This window comes from Mus caroli, chromosome 5 (genome assembly GCF_900094665.2).
Source record: "Mus caroli chromosome 5, CAROLI_EIJ_v1.1, whole genome shotgun sequence".
Classification (NCBI taxonomy): domain Eukaryota; kingdom Metazoa; phylum Chordata; class Mammalia; order Rodentia; family Muridae; genus Mus; species Mus caroli.
This window is the reverse complement of record NC_034574.1, coordinates 69,715,257-69,732,721: the sequence shown is the minus strand read 5'-3', so window position 1 is coordinate 69,732,721 and position 17,465 is coordinate 69,715,257. Positions and strand designations below refer to the sequence as shown.

At 45.8% G+C, this 17,465-nt stretch overlaps 1 protein-coding gene across 4 annotated transcripts in view; it reads right to left on the bottom strand.

The window, feature by feature from the left end:
* Window positions 1–17,465, bottom strand: part of Kiaa1211 (KIAA1211 ortholog) — a 217,949-nt gene that overhangs the window by 39,755 nt on the left and 160,729 nt on the right. For all 4 annotated transcript variants that reach the window (XM_029477876.1, XM_029477878.1, XM_021162942.1 and 1 more), the window contains one exon: window positions 8,517–8,688. The gene's annotated coding sequence lies outside the window, so the exon portion shown is untranslated. The remainder of the gene's footprint in view (window positions 1–8,516; window positions 8,689–17,465) is intronic.

Sequence of the window (17,465 nt, the reverse complement as noted above, 5' to 3'; positions counted from 1 at the left end):
TGGTGGTGAGGGAGGAGGAGGAGGAGGAGAAGTTGGTGATGAGGGAGGAGGAGGAGGAGGACGAGAAGTTGGTGATGAGGGAGGAGGAGGAGGAGAAGTTGGTGATGAGGGAGGAGGAGGAGGAGGAGGAGAAGTTGGTGATGAGGGAGGAGGAGGAGAAGTTGGTGGTGAGGGAGGAGGAGGAGGAGGAGGAGGAGGAGAAGTTGGTGATGAGGGAGGAGGAGGAGGAGGAGGAGATGTTCTTGACATTGGCCTAACAACATGTAAAATTTGAAGGTGCAGTGCTGGTGTCTGATTCACAGAGCCATTAGCCCTAAGGGTTCCATCTAGGAGGTTCGGACACAATGAGAGCACCCCAGGACCTACTAACTATGGAGTAGAGGCTCTGAATGGGCGGAGGCAATTGAGGTAATGCTTGTTATATTAGCACTGAGATAATTAGTGTGGTGTTGGGGGTTCTGTTTTTCTTTATTTGTCAAAAAATTTTAAATTATTTTTTTCTTTTATACTTATTCACTTTACACTCCACTCACTGCCCCACTTCCTGGTCACCCTCCCCCACAATCCTTCCCCCATCCCCTCTCCCCTTCTCCTCTGAGCAGGTGGGGGCCGCCTCTGGTTATCTCCCCAGAGGGTCCTATTTTTCTACATCCTAGGACTTTGAAGCCTCTGAACTATCATCATTGTCATTGGGAATTTGAAAGGACAGGAGGAAGCAGACGCTGGCAATTCTCCCATGTTTCTCCTCTCGCATTTCATGGGCGGAGTCAATGAAGGAAACTCTCGTGGGAGGCTGCTTCATAGCAAATAACATGACAGGATACAGAAGGAAATACAGGGCTGCTCTAAAGACTGCGCTCTGCTGCAGTGCGTGGGCTTGGTTATTATGCTAAGACTCTCCATCACCACTAGGAATCAACATCTTAACCTCTGTTCCGGGGAAGGGTTTACTTTCCCTGTTATTGTTGACTTCGAAGCCGCCATTTCAGATGATTTCCCTGGACCATTTCTGAGGATGCCGCTGCCATGATGCTCTGTTGCTTGCACCAGGGTCGGCAGTGAGGCCCCAGAGTACGTGCACTTTTCCCCACGTGTCTTTGGGGCTCACAAAATGAAGAGGAGGACCCACTGAGGGCAACCGTAGGGCCGAGAGGTGTATGACATCACTGCTGCCCAGTTTTTGCCTCCAATCTGTCGGGATGTGATTGGCACAGGGAATGACCTCCAACTCGAGCCCTTCCCAACTGTGCTTTCTCTCTGCATTAATTGTACACTGCCCATTTGCCAGCTCAGGAAACAACAGTGCTTCCCTTTTGCCAAATACCACTGAACAAAGCTGCAGTGTTTTCCCAGAATGCCAGGATGGGATGGGGCCTGATATTACTGTGCAAAGTGGAAATTATGTTGGATACTACACATAGAGCTTAGGACTAGTGGCATGTCTGTGCAATACATGCACAAACTGTTCCCAAGAAGGTCAGAAGAGGGTGTTGGATACCCTGGGACTGGAATATGGATGGTTGTAAACCACCGCGTGGGTGCTAGGAATTGAACCCGGGTCCTCTGGAAGAGCAACCAGTGCTCTTAACTGCTGAGCCATCTACAGCCCCTGACAAGATCTCAATGGCATTGCTGATCACCATGTCCTCCATACTTTCCACTATCAGGTGATATATGTAGTGACTGTTGACACTGTAACTTGTGCCCTCTGTAGAGCTAAAATCATCCTGCCTAACAGCTTCCCAGCTACCACTCAAGGGCTGGACAGTTTCCAGGACCCACTGATGGCACCCCGGAGTCACAGCCTACAGAGGGAAATTCTCCCATCTGCCTCTGAAGGCTCTCAACAGCTGCACGGTGAATGCCGCCTCAGGCCAGCATGCTCCCCACCCCCTGCCTTCTTATCCTTTGTCTTCTCTCTCTCTCCCTTTTTCTTTTTGGACAAGCATCATGTAATTTGGGACCATAGATATTGGGTAATTACTATAGCGATGACTTCAGACATAAGGAAATATAATTACAGTCCAATTTCAGCTTGTTTCCATGACAACGGGGCAACTGCAATTGATCAGCAGTTTTCTTTCTAAATAGATCCATGAGCCTCATTCAAATGAAATGCTAATGAGCAATTAAATACCCTCATCAAACAAACTACAGTTGTTGGGGGAAAAAAAAAAAAAGAAACACCAAAACTGGAACTGGAACTGGAACTGGAACTGGAACCAGACTCTATCAGGTGTGGTATCTTCAATACACATCCTGGATTCTGGGATCCTCTAAAAATTTGTGGTGCTTAGTAGACCACAGAGTACTGAATTGCCTGTCAATTACAACAATTGAACAGGGTATGTCACACATATTCAAGGGAAAGCGAGACATTCTGAAATCTTAAATAGTCTAGAGGTGGGAGCTAGAGGGTTCTCTAATTGTCCCTTCATCACAGGACACAAGAGATCAGGTAGCAAGTCTCCCAAGCTCTGGACTCCTTGGGACTCCCTACTATCTACCATACTTCTCGGTTGTTCCATATGGAAAAAAGATCTCTTCATAAACCTCCCTCGCTACCATGTGAACCAATTTCCTCTAGGCTTGTGCTCTGGAAGTAAAGCGCAGGCAGCGGTGTCTCTATCTTTGGTAATATTGCGTTGTGTTTATTAAGGGCTTTAAAACAGATTCCGCAATATCAGGTGCACATTTTGATCTTATGATAATCCCGGGAGAGATGGCTTGTTGGCTTAGCAGATCCAGGGATTGGCTGGCCTTGGGTCATCCAGCACAAGAGGGTCAACTTCTGCCTTCACAAGACAAACCCCACCTCTTCCTGTGCTTTGTCCCTCAAAACCGCTCCTGCTGGCTCGCCAATAGCTCTTTCCCTAAACTTGCACAGTCCAGGTTGACTGCTAGCCGGTTTCGATTTTCCATCCAACAGTTTTTTGTTTTTGTTTTTGTTTTTTCCTTAAACTTCTCTGTTCCTGTTCAATTTACCTTTCCTTTTCCAGAGAGTGAGGGATGTCGATCGATGTTCTTTATCACAGTGGGGACACTGAGGAGGGATTAGGCGAATACTGATGTGTCACAGGGGGAATCATCAGGAAAGTAAAAAAATGCAGCATACATGCATTTGTTCGTCCAATAATTACCGGATGCCTGGGACACACCAGCCACAGGGCTAGGGGCTGGAAATGCAAGCACAGTAGGTCATAAGACTCGCTGTTACGGGAAGGTGAAGAAGCTTCGAGAATCCTGGGGGAGACTTAGTCATGCTTTTGAGAAGAAGGGCTCAGGAGGTAGAGGTTTGGTTTTTGGTTGGTGACACTATTTCAAGAGGCTCTGTAAAGTTTTTAGGTGGCACTTAGCTGGAGAGTATGTGTGGGTCCTTGTGTGTGTGTGGGTGTTTCCCCCTAGTCTTGTCCTGTCTTTCTCTTTGTTTCCTGTCTGCCATGAAGTGGACAGTGTTTTTTCAGCCACATGCTCCCACTGTTGGGATGTGCTAACCAAGTGCGTGGGAACCAGTGCACTGGAACAGTCTGGTCACAGCTATGCAAAATTAACAGGCTGATGAGTCCGAGTGGAGCAGAGGGGGACTTGCTTCCCCAGGGGGGAAGATCAAGGAGGGGTTAAGTGAAGGGAATACAGATGGGATTGCTCCAGATGAAAGCCACCAGGCCTAAAAGTGCAGCCTGATGTTAGAGCCACATCGCTAACAGCATCTCTCTGCCGCTCCGTTTCACTGTTTGTAAAGTAAAGGTAGTAGATAAAGTCTCGACCTTACCGTAAATCCTTCTTTAAAAAGATTGCTATTCCTTTTAATTGCATATACGTGAGCACAGAGTGTCCTTGGAGGCCAGAGGTTATTGGCTTCCCCAGAATTACAAGTGGTTGTAAGCTGCCGGATGTTGGTGCTGGGAATTGAACTTGGGTCTTCTGGAAGAACAGTATGTGCTTTTTAAACCACTGAGTCATCTCTCCAGCCCCTGTCCTAAATCATTTTATCAATTTATGCTTTACCACCAAGGGATGAAGGTTCTAACCACTACACATTCTTGCCAATACTTTTTAAAAATATGTCTTTTGGGCTGTAGCTTATGTCTATGACATATTTCCCTGTTGAACAAGTATGGCTTATTTTAACAGCTCTCTCTTCTTCTCTTCTCTTCTCTTCTCTTCTCTTCTCTTCTCTTCTCTTCTCTTCTCTTCTCTTCTCTTCTCTTCTCTTCTCTCTCTCTCCCTCTCCCTCTCTCTCTCTCTCTCTCTCTCTCTCTCTCTCTCTCTCTCCCCCTCTCAGAAATGTCTACCTAAATCCTTTGCCTATTTTTTTTAAAAAAAGGTTTTAGTCTTTTATTATGGAATTGTAAAAGTTCTTTACCTGTCCCCCAATATAAGGCTCTTCCCAGAAATACCACTTGGCAAGTGTTTCCTTCATTCTCTGGAGGATTTTGCATTCCTTGAACTCAGTGGAGACACAAAAGCTCCAACTTTGTTTCCTGTAACCTGACTCAACTTTTCTCAGGAGTCTAGTAACTTTTTATAAGTATGGACTCCTTAGAATATTTTTTGGACAGGGTCTTTCTTTGTAGCCCAGGTTGGCCCACTTTAATCTTTCAAATGAACAAAATATGTGTGCCTAAATCATGAGGACATTTGTCTGTGGGGTTTTTTGGTTTTTTGTTTGTTTGTTTGTTTGTTTCTTTGTTTTTGCTTGTGACATCTTTACCTGTTCATTGTGTAAAGTTAGCACACGCCTACAGAAAGAGATGTAAGACTATCCCCTCTTCTACTTTTCCCTCCCTCCACTCTTCGATAGAATCTGACTAGGGCGCCTGAATTATCCCGGAATTCACAATCCTCTTTCTAGAATCCCTTGGATCCTGGGATGTTAGATGTACACTACTCTACCCAGCTTGCCCCATTCCTCCTAGCATCCAAGTTTCTGCTTATGCCATTACTTTGATGGGTTTATACCCTGCCCTGCAGCTATACCAAATCCTGCCCACTGTTAGAAGACACCTCAAGGCCCTCTCATCCCTGAACCCTTTCTTGGTTATTCAGATCTGGATGTGAGCTCTCACTGTGTCTGGAGACTTATTAGCTTCTAGCGGACATTTGTGAATGCTGCAGTTGGGTGTGCCAACTTGGACGTCAAGTGTCCAGGATGAACTGGAAGAGGAGCAGGAAGTAATCAGACACCTGAGCCCAGAGATCCAAGAACAGGACGACATCATGGCCCTAACGATGCTGCAGCCTCTCTGGGAGGCACAGCCGTGGACGTGTAGAAACACACTGTTTACTGTTTGCAGTTGCTCAGGGATTTATTACTTCTGTGACCTTGGGCTAGCCACTCTAACCTCAGCTTTCTCGCCTTTTAACTGGGATACTAAGGATCTTAGAGAGTCATGCTATTATATGAGCTCACTGATGCAAAAACACCTTAATGCTAACAACGTGTGGCCACTTCAACACATGCCATCGGATCCTCTCTGTGAAAAAAGGGTGTGCGAGCAAGGGAATCCTGCCACATAGGAGATCCCTCTTCTTAGAGACTCACATGGTGCATAGCATAGTAAAAGCCCTGTAAAGACTTAAGAACAACTACTAAAATATGTCATATATAATCAATAATCATATATACATGCACACATATTTACCAAGATGGCGCTTTCCCTCTTTTGACATGTAACATTTATTCCTTCTGCTTTCTGTCATTGTTGTTTCTGAGACAGGGTGTTGCTACATAACCCTGGTTGGTCTGGCCTTCATCCTGTAGCATAGGCTAGCCTTGAACTCACAGCACACCTGCCACCTCAGCCTATATGATGCTGACTTGTAAGGTTTATTTATCATACTTATGGAAATGTGCTATTAATTGCAGTTGACGAGCAAAGAAGATGCTATTAAATTGTTTAAAACTATCATGGCTTAGGCTTCACTTTCCCAGAGCCATGTATGATTTCAGAACACCAGCCAAAGAGCCACAAAGGCTCCTCGGCTTCAGGAACAGCAGAATGGTCTGAACGCTCCAAGGGATGGCCAACGTCAGGCCAAGGGAGCACACTAGTGAGTAGCTGTTCTTGGCCACAGAGACATTTCTAGAACTATAGACTCTCTGAGTCCAACCTGTTAGATTTCAGCAACTTTAATGACCAAATCCCACCTTCTGGGGCCCTAGGCCCCTGGACAGGCTCAGCCTCCCAGGTTTTTAGGGTAACCCTAATATTCAGGAAACTCTCCCTCAAACACTGGATAGAATCTGCCACCTTAATCATGTCCACACCCACGTCCATGGCACTTGGAAGTCTTGTGTGTCAGTGAGCACTTTCTATTTTGGGGATGGAAAGAAAAGAAACCTTTAGACTCATTTCTAAATCTTTATACAGCATGTAGTAGCATGCCTGTCAACTGAGCAGTAAATTGGACATAGTTTTAGGAAGGCGTAGTTTTTGATTTTTTCTATTTGTAACTAGGGCAAATGAGAAGACCTTCATGTACTATATCCTGGAAGGAAGGGATGCACTGCTTCTTGTTGTTTAGAGACAGACCTCATGTAGCCTTGGCTGGTCCGGACCTCACTGGCATACGAGGCCGCCCTTGAGTTAACAGTCCTCCCTCTCTCTCCTGCTATAACAGGTATGTACAGCTATGCTCAAGTCTCATTTTAAGTTACTTTTGTTTTCTTATATCACTATTTTAATTTAAAGACAGATGCAAAAATCCATAGTCCAAACATCCTTTTAGCTTCTTTCCTTAAGAAATGAGTATTTTTTACAATACGTAAAATTACGAGTATAATTACAAATATGCAATTAAAATATGTCCCATGCCATGTGTGCAGGCTTCTGAACAAAATAAGAACAAGTGATAGTATCTATATGGTAATGGAGTTGCTTAGCCCAGTGTAGGACTGCCCAAGATTTCCTCAAGCTTTAAGGAAAACCCTCCAGAAGTAAATGGCATTGCAGACATTAAAAGGGAAGAGAACATGTAAGGCTCCAAACCAATTGAACAGGACACAGGGAAGCGACAGGTCAGACCACCCTACTACAAAACCAAAGTGTGTCTTCAGAGGGTCTATCTGTCCAAGGGTGGACTCTTCAGACTAACTTCTTCTCCCACCAATTAAGTCTTGGTTCCACGACAGTAGTTTTGTACCTCACTCTGCTAGGAGATGAAAAAGACCCACATTCATGTTTTACAGCATGAGAGGCTGGACCACAGTCAACTCCATGGCAATGCCTATGCCGCAGCAGCCGGTCACGTGACCGTTTGCTATGCCTCCCTCGGAGTTTTATTACTCTAAAGGAGAGCAACCAAAACTGACCATTTTCTTATGTGGTAAAACCAATGGAAAGCAAGCACAGGCTGGTCGAGCCAGAGTTAGCGAGGTCAGAAGCAATGGCGGTCAGTGAACACGGCCGTGGGCTTAGCTAGCATGTGCCTCCTGTCTGGGGGTTTTGTAACACAAATAGTTATATGCTAGACTTTTCTTATTGTCACACACTCTAAAGAGCACCTTTATCTTTGCCGCATGTTAGGTAAGTCAGGAGGCTGAATAAAGCCTGGTCCCTGAATTCTCTAGTCAGCCCAGTAAGGAACAAGCAAAGTGAAGGTCTCGATAGAATGCAGCGTGTTCCTTGTTGAGTCAGGGAGAGATGCTAGTGAGCTCAGCAGGGCTGAAGACATCACGCCCATAGTTGGGATGGTTTCCAAGAGCGCTACCAGCATTCAGGTGACAAAGGCCACACCCCAAACCCTCCATTCCCTTAGTTTTAAGATTCTTGACCAGATTTATAGTGCCTGTGTCCTAGGAAGGAAGAAAGAAGTGGAGAAGGGGGGAGACAGATAGAGACAGAATGAGACAGAGAGAAACAGGCAGGAAGAGACATGAAGACATAGACACAAAGAGAAAGACAGGAAGGGGGAGAGAGTCACAGACAGAAAGAGACAGAGAGTGAGATAGACAGAGGCAGAGAGAAGGGGAGAGGCAGACAGCTAAGAAACAGAGGGGTGGGGAGAGAGACACACAGAGAGAGACACAGACAGACAGACAGACAGACAGACAGACAGACAGACAGAGGGAAAAAGCAGAAAGGAAAAGGATAAAGGAGGAAGGAGAGATGGAGAGGAAATGCCTGCCATGAAGAACACATTTCCAAAGCAGTGGGAGCTTCCCGGGGTGTGTCAGGAGGCTTCGCCGAGCCTCAGAGATCTGTATTCTTGCGTCAGGTGTAAGCTCCAGACGGTGGATGTCTTTTCTTTGCCAAGTAATGGATCATGGGAACTAGGGTCTTCAATCAAAGGACCCCTGTTGAGCCCGGCCAGTGAAGTGCTGCCCTCTGCCACCAGTGAGGGCAGACAAACACAGGCTCAATCCTCAAGGTGACTTCCCCACCCTCATGCCCAGGTGGGACACCTCTGTGATGCTGCCCCTACCCTCCAAACCCCAAACCGGACCCTGCAGGTGTTTCTTTCCTCACCCTGGGACTCTGCCAGAGACCTGCAAGGAAAGGGCGAGCTATTACCTCAGATTGTTTTCCGGGGTTTCCTCATCCGAAGAGAAGGTCCCATTGCTGGCACTCTGGGGTGAGTGACTCTGCCTCCCAGCCGATTCCTCCCGAGACAGTGGAGTGCCTTTCTTTTTCCTTTTGCCAAACAACTTCTTAAAAGGCTGGAATTTGCCTCCCCTCTTCTTGTCTGTGAATTACAAGATAAACACACGGCTGCAGTTTGATAGGGCTAAGCCTCTGACTAGGAACGAATTACCATTCAGCCGCTTCTGGCCAAGAGAGCCAGGGCAAAGGGCAGCCAGAGACCAAGCCCGCTGCTGAGAACGGCAGGGCCGCCCAGGCGTCAAGGTGCACAGCGAGCGAGGCAGGGCACAAGCCACATGCATAATGCACCTTCTGACCCTCAGGCTTCTAGAAGATCAAAAGGAGGTTCCGACTGCAAGGCCAGGAGGGCGCCCCCCACCCCCACACGCACGTGCCACATGAGGGCGGCGCCTCCTTTCTTTACGAAGCTGATGGTCAGGGTCATCTTCTGGGAGAAGCTGGGAAAAGCATCCAAGCCATACAGGGATTTTCAAGCGTATATATACGACACGAACCCCCCAGTCATTCTGGTTTAGCCTTGTCACATACAGAGGATAATGGTTAACTCTTGGCACAAGCTGTGTGTCATTGCCACCCATGACCAGATAGCCCTTGATTATCTCCCATATCTCCTTTAAAATTTCCCAGGGAAGAGATCCCAAGCAGTTGCTATGAACCTCTTTCCATGTACTACTGCATCTACTAGGGACCGGGGCTTGCTGCTAAACTTTGCTGAAGATATTGTCATCGGTGCCTTCTACTCTGCTCCTGTGGATACAAAGTCCTTGGCTTCACTCCAGTTCTACCATGGAACAGAAAGTGTAAACCCTTCTTGTCCAGAGAAGTACCATTTACCATCTTTCCTTGAGAACCTTAGAGCAGCTCACAAGGTAGTCAGTCTCATGGCCATCTTTAAAACGGCTTCACCCTGCTGGGCAGTGATGGTGCACGCCTTTAATCCCAGCACTTGGGAGGCAGTGGCAGGTGGATTTCTGAGTTTGAGGCCAGCCTGGTCTACAGAGTGAGTTCCAGGACAGCTAGGGCTACACAGAGAAACCCTGTCTGGAAAAACCAAACCAAACCAAACTAAACCAAAACAAAAAACCAAAAAAAAAAAAACAAAAAAAAACAAAAAAAACCCAAAAAACCCCAAAAAAACAAAAAAACAAAAAAACCAACCAACCAACCTGTGATGTGACTAAATGTTATTAATGTTTCTGAGGCAGGCTTTGCCCGTGGGAAGTGGCACCATCAGGAGGGGTGGCCTTGTTGGAATAGGTGTGGCCTCAGAGGAGGCACATCACTGTGTAGGCGGGCTTTGAGAGCTTCCGGTGCTCAAGCTCTCCCCAGTGCAGAAGACAGTCTCCTCCTGGTTGTGTTCCGATCGAGATGTAAAACCCTGAGCTCCTTCTCCAGCCACCACATCTGCCTGCAGGCTGCCATGCTTCCCACCACGATCATAATGGACTGCACCTCTGAAACTGTGAGCCAGCCCCAATTAAATGTTGTCATCATCTCCAGAATTTATGCTGTACATCCTCTTGGAAATATTTTTATTAAGTTTAGGAGTTCATATTATGCTTATTTTACTATTAAATTTGTTAGTCTTCTTTTGAAAAGATTTATTAATGATTCTTAGGTCCAGCCTACGTTTAGACAGTAAAACATAAAGTGACATTAATTGATATGGATTCTTTTTTAAATTATTTTTTATTTTTAAGATTAAAATATAATTACATCATGTCGCCCCCCCCTACTCATTCCTCTTCCCTACAAACCCTCCCATATATCACACCTTTCAAATTAAGCCTCATTTTCATTCTTATTACATATATAATATATAGAAATGAATATATACATAAGTATAACTGACTTAGTCCATGTAATGTTACCTGTATGTGTGTTTTCAGGGCAAATCATTTGGTATTGGATATCTCTTTCCTGGGGAAGGAGGCCCTTTCTCCCTCTCAGTGTTCCTTGGCTGCCTACAGGTCTTTGTGTAGGGCCGAGGGACCTCATGGACTTCCCACCCATGGTGGCATGTCTGTTGCCGCTGCTCTTGTTCATGTTTAGTCAGTTATGATGGGGAGACTATGGGAGTAGAGTGTACATTCTTTAAATCATAGCAAGAGTTATAAATTCTTACATATTTCATCTCCCCCCCCCCGATTCATAGTCTCAAATATAAAACCTCCCATCCCCCCAAACACTAGTTATAACAGTTGCAATTCCCTGCCACAACACGTGTTAATCTGGATATGTGTCTATAAACATCCATTAAGTAAGCCTAGGACTCCAGGAACACTGGAAGTCAGCCTCATAGACTCAGTTGGCTTAAGGGCACACAGCCCCTGGTAGCCGCTATTTTCTTGACCAACAGCAATGCTATTGTTAATATTTTTTGAGGCAAAGATGGGGCATGAAAGAACAAATTTCACCAATTAGTTGGGCAATTCCATGACTGGCAGAACCCAGCCCACGCCCGCAAAGCTAACTCGCAACATCCCACAATCCCGAGCACCCTGAGAGCAGAGTATGGCGACAAACACGGATGTGTCTGAGCCGACATCTGAGGATTTTGCCACACAGACTCTACTGATCTTGGGTAAGAAGGCAACAGGGAAAGGAGGAAGGACAGTGATTACTAGTAATGTGTGTTCCCTGGCTGCAGACACAGCTAGTGATTAAAGGTCTGGGCCCCAAAGACAGGAGTGTTTGGCTCAAATCCTTATCTGTTCTTCACTAACATCTACCTCCCTAGATACCCACGCTCCTTAGCTTTATGACTGAGTTCATGGGTGAGCAGTGGGTACCACATTTCCTTAATATTCCAGCAGATTCCCACTTTAATTTTCAGCCCGGAAGACCTCATAGACGCATACGCATACATGCTACTTTAAGATCACAGTGATTTTCATTCCCCAAGTACTGAATTAAATTAATTTATTTCTATTGTCCAGTAATTAGGGCTTCCCCTCTCCCATTATCCACTATTTCATGGACATCATCATTTACCACTGGAGGCCTGCATCTCATAATCACTAGTTTACATATAGATAATCCTAAAAAATTAAAAATCACCTGGAAGATCAGGCAAATAGGATTCCTTTCATATGGATAAAATTCTTATGTGACCAGGCAGTGGTGGCGCATGCCTTTAATCCCAGCACTTGGGAGGCAGAGGCAGGTGGATTTCTGAGTTCGAGGCCAGCCTAGTCTACAGAGTGAGTTCTAGGACAGCCAGGGCTATACAGAGAAACCCTGTCTCAAGAAACCAAAAAAAAAAAAAAAAAAAGTCTTATGTGTTTTATTTCTAATCTTAGAATTATTAAAGCACCTAACTTCTCTGCACTTCCTTCTAGGGTGTGCCACCAACTTCAGAAGTGGATGGTAGAATTCGTCATAAATGATCTGAGGTTCTCAGAAGTTGACAATGGGTTCCTAAAGTCAGAACACCGGAGATTCCAGGTAAAATAAAAAGGAAGTGCACATCTTCACGAAGCAACTTGCAGAGTCACTAATGTGCTATCACCACCGCTCTCCACAGAGCTGAGAACAGGCAGCGCTTATTTGGAAGCTTATCTTGAAGTCTGGTTGGGTTAAAGAAACTTGCATTTCTCTTCCTTGTGCTCCTCTTGTCTTCACGTCTCTCCCCTCATGCTCCTCCTCCTATCTTCATGCCCCTCCCCTCATGCTCCGCCTCCTCTTCAAGCCCCTCCCCTCATGCCCCGCCTCCTTTCCAAGTCCCTCCCCTCATGCTCTGCCTCCTCTTCAAGCCCCTCCCCTCACACGCCACCTCTTCAAGACCTTCCCCACATGCGCCTCCTCTTCAAGCTCCTCCCCATGCTCCTCCTCTTCAAGCTCCTCCCCCATGCTCCTCCCCCTCTTCAAGCTCCTCCCCCATGCTCCTCCAAGTTTTCCAGGAGCTTTACTGTGTAACCCAGGTTGGCTTCAATCTTGCCTCTGCCTCCCAAGTGTTAAGATTACAGGCACTGCTTCCTGCGGGTTTCTCTGAACTCACTTTGATAAACAGTCTTCATCAATCTTCCTTTCTCCCCCCCCCCACTTCTACCTCCTACACCCCCTTCTTGACCATTTGCATGTTAGGCAAATATTGTACCATTGAGCTACATGTAGACTTCATTATGTTTTTTAGTTTCTCTAAGTAGTCTTACACACACACACACACACACACACACACACACACAGCCTTCTTTCCTCTAAATTCCAGTGCACACTCCTCTGTAAAAATGAGAGTTAACTGAAACATTTGAGACTTCACTGGTTAAATAAACTTAATGGGGGCTGGAGAGATGGCTAAGTGGTTAAGAGGACTGACTGCTTTTCCAGAGGTTCTGAGTTCAATTCCCAGCAACCACATGGTGGCTCACAACCATCTGTAATGGGATCAGATGCTCTCTTCTGGTGTGTCTGTAAACACCTACACTGTACTCATATATAATAAATAAATCTTAAAAAAGTAAATAAACTTAATGTTTTATGTGAACTTCTGCAAAGACTCACATTTAAATAGATACATTAAGATAAGGTATACAGCAATTGTCTGGATCCCAAGTTTCTACTAATTGAAGGAATTTTCTTACCCTGGAGCCATCCGAACACTTTTTTGAGATGGAACTTCCAAGTTTAAAAAGATAACAGAAGACACCACATGGTGCACAGGGACTCCGTGGACACTGCATTTGTACCGGACCCCACAGTTCTGGGACATTTTAGTCACAACTAAGGAGCTGGCAGCATGTCACTTGGACTCCCCATCACAGGGCCATGAGATGGCAAAACAGGGATAGTGTTCTGCTCCCGGGAGCAGTGGGCTGATAACCAGCAGTTTGTCGGGTCACCAGAGGAAAAGGAAGTATCTGCTCATTTTCTAGGGGAAGCAGGGAGGAAGAGGCATTTGCTGCCATGTTGAGAAGATGAGAAGACAGTAATGGGACCCCTTTAGAGCCCGGCAGGGATCCCCAGAACAGGGAACACCCTCATGTCTCTCTGCACCTACAGAATCCCACATAGTGCCTGATGCTCAATAGTAGGGATCATCTGTTCCTACCCCTCCAGGGCCATGTTCTTTCCCGGGCACATAGAGGTATAGTTAGATGCTTGTGGAGTTCAGGACAGCACTAGATAAGCAACATTGTTTCCAGAAGGCATCGATATTCATGAACTCGAGCCAGCCTTACAAAGGCCTCCGGGACACTGGCAGCACAGATAAAGGAGAGGGTTCCTCTATGCTCTTGATCAGTCCAGCAATCTCACCTGCTTTGAAAGATGTAAATTTGTCCCACCTTGATTGATGGACACAATCTCACCCACAAGACATACTAGGTGAGTGCAGAAAAGTTCCCCTGGCTGAACGAGGTATGTAGAGCTAAGGCAAAATGTACACAGAGGAAGCCCAAACATCTCATCACTTCAGGCCACTGCCTGCGTGAGAAGACATGGAGGAGTTGTTGCAGGTTCCCATCTAATTAAAGATGACTCTTCTACCATTATGTCACTGCAGCCTTCCCTCCCAAAGCTGCAGGTTTCCAACAAATGTCCTCAAGCAAATGTCAGTACTTCATCAGTGCCAGATTTACCATGTTCAAGTCTATCTATACATACATACATATGTATCTGTATATATATGTATGTACATATATACATATCACATATTTAAATATATATCATTCATGTATATATCATCTTCACATATATAATATTCATTCATATCACTCTAGAGGGTCTCACTATGAAGCCCTGGCTGTCCTGGGACTCATTAGTTATATAGATCAGGCTATCCTTGAACTCACATAGATCTGCCTGTCTCTGCCTCTCAAGTGCTGGTTTTGCCACCACACCTGGTTTTATTTAGGTATTTAGGTAATTCTTATTTATTTATATCTGCACAATCGGGCTGCATTTTAAAATCAGGGTTAGAGTTTATACCTTAACTCTTAGCACCAAGCCTGGGGTAGTATTTTCTAATTCAACACAATATTTTGGGAAAACCCCAAATTTCACTTTCCGAGAACTAGGAAGTTGTGGTTGACCCTGATTAATAGTGTGTGTGTGTGTGTGTGTGTGTGTGTGTGTGTGTGTGTGTGTGTGTGTGAGATTTTTCAAGTCAGGGCCTCACACTGTAACCTTCTGCTTGAACCTCCTAAGCAATGCTGAGACTCATGAACCATGAGATTCAGTGGGAGGCTTTTACTCACTGCTGTGAATTTGTTTTAGCAACACGTATCAATTTAGAACAACTCTATGCTTAATATAATCTCATTAAATGCCTTGTGCTTACCCAGGTCTGAGCAAGGACCTCCTTGACCACAATGGCAACTGTTTCTGCTTTTTGCCTTGCTTATCCCTCAAACCCAGGAGTTTTAATATTTCTAGTATTTTTCGTTGGCATGTCAGAGTGCCCTATTACATATGCCTCACCATTCATGAGGGAAATCAAATAGTTAGAAATAGCAACAGAGGCAGCGAAAATTTTCAACGTGAAGCCTCAGTGTTTGGATACATCTCTCCCCCGTCGTGTGAGGTGCGTAGGTAGCGGCTTCTCTCACTGCCAGTCTGTGCCATTCGAGTTTCAGAGGGTGTGAGCCAATGCAGGCTCCACCGTGAACTGAGACCAACTGTGGAAGAGCTGACTGCCATTGCTACACAGGGGTGGGGCACACACATGTTATGATACACAAGGGCAGAACACATGGATGTCATGGTACACAGGGCACATAAATGTCACGTGGAACACAAGTGGGGGACGCACGAATGTCACGGTGCACAAGGCCAGAACATGAGAATGCCATGCTGCTCTGCGCAGTGCACACGAAACACTTGTAGGATCCAAGTTTTAGGTCCAGCTCGGATAAGACAAGTCGTTGGATAAGACAGAGTCTGCAGGGAGGGGCTTCTAGACATCACACACCCCAATTATGTCACGTACGTCTGGCTGGAGACTGGGGGTTCATTTTGTGCTTTCTGTTTTGGTTCTGTTTTTCTTTTCACCGAGTCTGAGAGTAGAGCAGGAACTACATTTTATTTACCTTCTATTAGCAACAAGGAGAAATCTTTACTTCAAGTTGAAGAGACAGCGGAAAGGAGCCTGCCAGTCTTGGGATCTAGAGAGAGCCTAGACCCTCTCCTACTTTGTAGTCTCTGAGGACTTTAGTTCCTCCTGCAAATGTTTTCCGGATGTTCAAGGAGGTAGTTCAGTGCTGCCATGTGGGTGCTGGGATACTCTGGTAGAGTAGACAGTGCTTTGAACTGCTGAGCCATCTCTCCAGCCCCTAGAACTTGTTTCTTTAGAAAGCTAAGTGAGTTAGATTATGTCCCGCTACCCACACTTGTAACTTCATACAATATCCATTATTTTCATTATGCTTTCTCTCCCTCTGCTTTGTCGATAGACTATGCTGGCTTTGTAACCATTGTGCGTCTTCAGCAAAATAAGTGACCTTTGGCACCTGGGAGAGGCAAGAGCGGAATCTGCAAACTGGCAGAGAGACTGACTCATTTAATATCACTTCTCTGTGTTGGTATCCAGGACCTTACTCTAGGAAGGAAAAAAAAATGCTGATTTTCAAGAAGGGAGTCACAGTCGAAGAACTCGACTGTCTGTCCCTGTCATCCTGCTACTGCCCTTGAGCCTGACGCACTGAGGCTACCAATAGCTAATGTGTGACCTTCAAAATCTGGGCAAATATGCAGGCCTGCTGTGATGGTTAACAACCTTCAACGTCAACTTGACGGGATTTAGAGTTGACTGGGAAGCACACATCTGTGCCTATGGTAGTATTCCCAAAAGGGCTAGAAGGAGACCCATCCTGAATATGGGTAGCACTGCCCATATACACATACAGGGTGGCATCCTATGCTGAAGGAAAAAAAAAAGGAGAAAGCAAACTCTGTACCAGTCATCATTTCTGTCTGCTTCCTGCCTGCATCTGCAGCATGGTCAGCTGCCTCTCACGCCTGCTCTAACCACTCCTAACCATGATGGACTGTGCCTTCCAACTAGGACACAATAAACCCCCTCTATATATTACATTGATTTTGTAAGGAATTTTGCCACCTAAATGATAAAAGAAACTAAGATACCTGCTTTCCAACATACAGTAAGACAGCAGGACTTGTAGTAACCACTTAGGGCTCCGTTTAGCCATTAGGGGCAAAGTCTGATGGGCCATAAACATTCTTGTGTTTATGGTCCAACGATAAAGAGGTGGCTTTAGTCACTGCTAGTTCTGTTTCAGGATATTCAAGTTGTGCAACCCCCACCTCTGCTTGCCTGCTTTTCTTACTGTCTTGCATATTCAGGAATATGCACTCTGCCTGGGCTTTTGGTCTCCTACAGGTCCTATGGTTTCCCATCTTGTTCAGCAGACTCAGCCCACGGATGTAGAGTACAAGTCAGAGCTACCTTTGCAAGAGTCCTGTTTGCCAGCGTAATCAGGGCAGATCTGGGTGAGCGCCCGTCCACGTGTGTTTCCTGCCGCCAGCTGTACAGTGCCCTGACTCAGCACTGCCACACTTCAGGAATTTCAGAGCCAGCTAACCTTCAACACCTTAGGAGGGTGTCTTGCAGCTTTCCCAAAGCCACAAAGCACTCGAGATTCTGGTCTTTCTCGAGAGATAACTAACTGGAGCCTTGTTGGGGGTAGGGAGGGAATTCCCACGAGCAGCCGATGAGCTGTGGGAAAGTCCCGAGATGGTCACCAAGGAGGTGGTTGTGTGTGTGTGTGTGTGTGTGTGTGTGTGTGTGTGTGTGTGTGTGTTAGGGTAAGCTGAGAGTATGTGAAGCCCAGGGAAGAGGGGTAGACTTTTAGACTAAAGTGAACTGAGGAGACTTGGCAATCTATCTAATGGGTTATGACC